This window comes from Microtus ochrogaster, chromosome 17 (assembly GCF_000317375.1).
Source record: "Microtus ochrogaster isolate Prairie Vole_2 chromosome 17, MicOch1.0, whole genome shotgun sequence".
Taxonomy (NCBI): domain Eukaryota; kingdom Metazoa; phylum Chordata; class Mammalia; order Rodentia; family Cricetidae; genus Microtus; species Microtus ochrogaster.
In genome coordinates this window covers 1,355,106-1,361,842 of record NC_022019.1, presented here as the reverse complement: position 1 = coordinate 1,361,842, position 6,737 = coordinate 1,355,106, and positions in this window count along the sequence as shown.

Sequence of the window (6,737 nt, the reverse complement as noted above, 5' to 3'; positions counted from 1 at the left end):
ACCTTCCTTTTTTAAACAGAAAAGGGGAGGCGATGTGGGATTTTCCTCTGTATGATTACCATTAATGAGCAATTGCTTATGGATTCATGGGCTGTAGCTAATGGATTTTCTGGATGGTCAGGGACTTGGAAAGAGCATGATTGAAAAATTAGTGCAAAAGACATCTGGGGAAGAAGTGTGTGGACAGATCTCTCCATATGGGCAAAAGATGTGAAGATACTTGTGCCCCAATGTAAATGCTCATCAAAAGGTGACTTCAGCTGAAGAGGAAGAGTTCAGTAATCAAGTAGCTAGGATGGCTCATTCTGTGGACAGTCAGCCTCTTTCCTCAGCCATCCTGGCATTGCCCAATGGACAAAATGGCCATGATGGCAGACATGGGTCTATGCATTGACTGAACAACATGGGTGTTTACTCACCAAGACTAACATGACTACAGCTGCTGCTGAGTGCCAGCTCTGCCAACAGCTGAGACTAACATGGGCCCCAGATAGGCACTATTCCCCAGAATGACCAGTCAGCAACCTGGTGGCAGGTTCACTATATTGAACCACTTTCTCCAGGAAAGAACAATGGTTTGTCCTTACTGTTGTAGATACTTATTCTGCTTATGGATTTGCCTCTCCTACATGTAATACTCCTGCAAAAACCACCACTTGTGGGCTTACAGAAGGCCTTATCCACCATCATGGTATTCCACACAGTATTAATTCTGACAAAAGAACTCCACAGTCAAAGAAGCATGGCAGTGGACCAAAAACCATGGAATCCACAGATCTTACCATGTCCCCCACCGTCCTGAAGCAGCTGGCCTGATAGGAAGATAGAATGACCTTCTGAAGAGAGGTACAATGCCAATTATGTGGCAGCAGCATGGAGGGCTGGGGCAGCGTTGTCCAGAAGGTGGTGTTTGCTTTGGTCAGCTTCCGGTATCTGGTATGGTTTCTTTCGTAGCCAGGATCTATGGGTCGAGGAACCAAGGAGTGGGAAAGGGAATGCTTTCTCTTTCACCACCGGTGACTCACTAGGAAAACTTTTGCTTCCTGTTCCTATGACTTTAAGTTCTGTTGGCCTACAAGTTTTGATTCCAGAGTGAGAAGTGCTCCTGCCAAGAGACATGGCCATCTATTCTAAAATTTATAATATGTTCGTAGTTGTATGAGGGATAGTTATATCATGTTAGGTGTAATTATGACCTGGTTAAATATAAAAGCATTTGCAATTGTACTTGCAATAGTTATAGCATGTTAGACATAAATATGACTTGGTTGTTTTCATTTGGAAATTAAGCATGGTATAAAGAAATATGGTCATGTGTCAAATTGACAAGGAGTGGACTTGTGATAGCTATTCTTGGTTGTCACCTTGACTACCTCTGGAATTAACTAAAACTCAGGCTGCTGAGTACACCTGTGGGGATTTTTCTTAATTAAATCATTTGAAGTGAGAAGACCCACTTTAATCTTGATCTTTAGAGATGGGTGTTAAGTATTTTCCTACTGACAAACCTCTCTGCTGACACAATAATCCAAAGTAGATCAAATCAGACAGAATTAGAAAGAGCCCAGATTTAGTGGTGACCTCTGGGAAAACATGGAGTTGGGGGAAGGAGAACCGGAATGACCACCGGAGAGGGAAAAGGGGCGATCACATATTTGTTCTCTTGGGGGCAGTTTAAATAGAGTGGTCCTGACCTTCCCTAAGCAGGAGTCACTGTTTGGTGGGCTTTCTCTGAGGTGGAGTTTGGACTGAGGCAACTCCCAGGAGAAGGGAGCTTTGAAATGGAATTTTCCACCCAACATTTCAAAATGGGTGGCAGGGGGCTGGGGTGAAGCCCCCAACTAAACATTTCAGACTCTTTGTATAAAGGGGTGTTAGGTGATGCTTCCATCCAAACAATGGGAAGATTGACCCCTAATTTGGACCACACCTTTTGATAGCAACCTACATAAAGGACATGGAAGAAGGAAGCACTCTCTCTATCTGTTGGCCCCCACTCGCTGGCGAGTTCATTCTTTCACTTCTTTGGGATCTGGGGTACACTACAAACCAGCTGAGGCATCCAGCCTCAGAGATTCTAGGACGTTCTGTTGGTAGACAACCATTGTTGGATTAGTTGAACCATAACTGCTAAGCCATTCTAATAAATTCCCTTAATATAAAATCATTCATTCAGTTCTGTTCCGTTCCTTCAGAGTCCTCTCTCTCTCTCTCTCTCTCTCTCTCTCTCTCTCTCTCTCTCTCTCTCTCTCACACACACACACACACACACACACACACACACACACACTTAAAAATAATAGGTCACACAATGCATAGGGCACACGTCTTTAATCCCAGCCAGCACGTAGGAGACAGAAGCAAATGGATCTCTGTGAGTTCAAGACCAGCCTGGTCTACAGAGTGAGTTCCAAAACAGCCAGGGCTATATCATGAGGCCCAGTCTTGAACAAAACAAAATAAAAGTGAATCTTTTGAAAGAGAATGGGGGCCAGAGAGATGGTTCAGAGGTTAAGAATCCTCTTCCAGAGGACCCAGGTTTGGTTCCAGTGCCCACATGGTGGCTCAAACTATCTGTTCCAGGGATACAACACCTCGTCTGGCCTTCTTGGACACCAGGTATGCATGGGCATACGTGCAGGCAAAATAAATAAATAAAGAGGGGAGCAGACCCGTGGAAGTGAAGCAACTCACCCAGAGACAAGCATTGCTGACCCACAATTACGCACAGTGAATTCAGCAAAGGGTCTTGGCAGACTCTAGGAAGGAGTGGTGGCTGAGGCTGAATGTCGGGATCCACTTCACAGAGGAGGCAGCACAGAGCCAAGTTCTGAAGCAAAATGCATAGTTATGTAAATTGTGATTCTCAATACACGTCCATCCAGAACCCGTGTGACTTCACCCAGTAAACGTCACTGTGGTGGTTGGAATGAGCATGGTCTCCATAGGTTCATATATTTGAATACTTGGTCCACAGTTGGTGGAATCATTTTGGGAAAAGAGTCAGGGGTGTGGCCTTGTTGGAGGAAGTGTGTCACTGGGGCTGGGCTCTGAAGTTTCAAAATCCAAAGCCAGGCCCAATCTGGCTCTCTCTGCCTCCTGCTTGTGGATCAGGTGTAAGCTCTCAGCTACAGCTCCTGCTCCTGCCTGGTGCAATGCTCCCCACCGTGACTCCCTGAAACTGTAAGTAAACCCCCAGTTAAATGCTTTCTTTTATAAACTGCCTTAGTCATCCTGTCTCTTCACAGAAATTAAAAAAAAAAATGGCCAAGACAAATAGTATGTATGTAACAATACAACATACATTAAGTCAAGGATCACACAGGAAGCATGAGGGCAAACCAAACCCAGGCCTGCTGGACAGATAGATTGTCCCTTTAATGTCTGGATGCATTGCTTCTCTGACCCTTCCGTGTATGAATAGGAGTACTAGGTCAGCATGCAAACCCTGCTCCACAGTGCAGGTGAGACAGTGAGCTGAATGTGGCCCATCATGCCTTTGGGTCTTTCATTGCCTCCTTCATCAGCTCAGCAGCCCTTAGACCTTACAGCACCGACGAATAGATTTTCCCAAAACCATTTCAGTGATTACGCTCACAGATTGTATGCTAACCACTGCCAAGAGCCCCATGTGAGGAGTCTCTGGGATGTGCTTAATTTTAAAATTACAGCACAAGCTTTTTATTTTGAACTGGCTGGCACACAGTCAATGAGGCAAGCAGAATCCAGCTGATTTCCAGGGAAACAGAAAACTTGAAAATTACGTCAGTCATTTGTCCCTTTCCCTTAACGGCATTCTCTTCTGAAGTCTGAGTATTCGGCACCGGCATGCCATTCTAGTACCCAATCCTTAGAGGACACACTCCAGAAAGGAGAGCCAAGACATGCCACAGGGGCCATGGTCTGCCCCACTGGCTTTGCTGTTGTTACAAGGTTGCATATCCCAGTTCAGAACAGTGGGGAAGAACACCAGGCCAACATCACGATTGGTATCACCTGACTTTAATATGCTGTAATAGCATTAATTGTTAACCTGATGGAGTCCACAGTCACCTAGGAACTAAACCTTTGGGCACCACCTGAGGGATATTTAGGTTGAGGTGAACCTCTGACAATGGCTGTGAAGGATTATCTTGGTTATGTGAACTGGTGTGGGAAATCCCATTTTTTTTTTTTTGGTTGGTTGTTTGGTTTCCCGAGACAGGGCTTCTCTGTAGCTTTGGAGCCTGTCCGGGAACTAGCTCTTGTAGACCAGGCTGGGAGAAAAACCCATCTTAACGTGGGTAGGACCATTCCCTGGATGGGAATGCTCGACTGTATATAGTGGACATAGAACACGCCGGAACTAGAAGTCATCCTTGTCTGCTTCCTGACTGTGGATGTCATGTGACCAGCCATGACAAGCTCCTGTTGCCTTGACTCCCCTGCCATGGTGGACTGTTCCCCTTGAACAGATGAAATAAACCCTTTCTCTTGAATTGCTTTCTGTTGGGGTGTTTTCTCACAGCCCAGGAGAATGACCTGAGCCACATGACTCAACACCACTTTACCTCAACGTGCTACTCTTTCCGGGTGTTTGGTGTCATAGTAAGCGTGGGTGTGAGCAATCTCTACGTGCTAGCGATCACGCTGAACGTTGTATAGCTCATAGCATCTCTACTCACAGCAGCCCTCTGGGAGAAGTTCTGCTCTGATGTGCATTCTCCAGGTGGGGAGCTCCCACGAAGTTCCTTCGTTCACACACCTACAGAGCCAAAGAGAGAGGGTCCAGATCCAGGTCTGTTTGCATCAATCGCATGCACCTCTGTTATAAAAGTAAAAGAACAACTTATTCTGATAGATGAAGAAAAATAGTCCCAGGATTCTATTAGTCTGAATGATGTAGAAGGGCTGTTTCCATAAGTCAAAGTAATAATTATTGGCAATTTCCTAGAGTCACAACTAAGAAACTAATAAATTTTATTTTTCTTACCTAGGCATGGTAATGGGACTGATCTAGACACAATCTAAACTGCCATTAAGTTCTCATACCATCCTGAGAACAAAGAGGGTCCCTAGGGAGAAAGTATAGACATCCACTCTCTGTTGGCCACAGGTATACCATGCTTGTTATACTGCCTTATCTATGACAAGATATTCTGGGTTTTTAGTGCCTCTTCTCTAAAGAGTAAGAATTTGAGAGCCACTGAGATGGCTCAGAAGGTAAAGTTTCTGCTGCCAAGCCTGATGACCTGAATTTGGTCTCAGGTTCCAAAACCACAGAAAAACCCTGTCTCGAAAAACGGAGAAAAAAAAAATAAGCCATGTAAAAATGGAAAATTCACAGAGAGTCTGGATTCTATGTATTATTGTGTTTTCTTTGAGTTTTTTGACTGTGAAGGAGCTAAATGCAGAGAGACATTTTATTGCTAAGCTAATCTAGCATGTATATCATAAAGGTATCTTGACTTCAGAAGTTGGGTCTAAGGATATGATGCTTTGGAAAAGAGGTTCTTCTTTTGTTTCCACAGAGGATGAGACCCTGTGGATTGCTTCTAGACCAATATGGTATGATAGACCATGCCCTCCTGAAAGATTGCTGTGAACACCCTCAAAAACTTACGTTGCTCAACTGCCAACTGAGATGAATCTGCTACACAGGATACACCATAAAAGAATTGATTAACAGTGCCCCCATTCAGCACGAAGCAGTTTGGAGAGAAAACAACTGTGCCCATATTCCCAAATATTGTTTATAAATGTTCTTTCACATTTAAAGAGAGATATGATATAGATATGAATAATTTGCATTGATATGAATCTTGGTTTATTGATATTAATTTAAGGTCAATCTTGTTATATGTATATTTCTGTGGTTATTTCAGGGGTTAAGCTAGCCAGGCAGGACAGAACAAAGGGGCCCCCTGCTTCTACTACAGCCCAGGTATCCCAACCGGCACCTCGGGTCCAGGCATGGGACCTTCTATGTCAGAAGCACTATCTACCAGCGGATGTCACCCTTCTGATTTCAGAAACCGCACTGTTGATTTTAGTGGGATTAGAGGTATGTTATGCCTCATTGAGATGCTAAGTCTACAAGGTAGCTGGAAGAACCAGAAGCATTTGTTCTGTTAAGCAAACCCTTTCTCAGGCCATGACTTAGTGCAAAATAAATTCTTTTAGCACTATTTCTAGACAGCCTTGCACAAACCCTACCAACTCTGAGAAATCAAACCGCTGTAGCAAAATTTTGACAGAAAAACAAAAACAGTTGCATTTTTCTGTGGCAATATAATACTATTTGTGACAAAGTATGAATTTATTCTTATAGTTTTTAGTACTGGGGATCATGGTAGGTGAGTGCTCTACCACTGTGCTTCACTCCAACCTTCTTCATTCTACCCTCCCCACCTCGTTCCTCTCTCCTCTCCCCTACCCTTCTTTCCTCCCTCTCTCCTCTCCTCCTTTAACCTTTTCTTCCACCTAGCCCATGTATCAGAGTGTCCCGGGGAACATCCATCCATTCATTCAGCATTTATTATTAAAATGTACCTTTTCTATTCCTGGCCCTGTGCTGGTGATGAGCTTGTGAATTAGATGTGGTCTGAGCCTTAGAATACTTTCGGCTAGTAGAGGAAAAGAGCCGAGTAAGAAATAGCCGACAACAGAAAGAACTCATGCGAATAAGATCCTTTTAAAACACTTTTGTTTAGGCAGAGGCAGGCAGATCTCTGTGAGTTCGAGACCAGCCTGGTCTA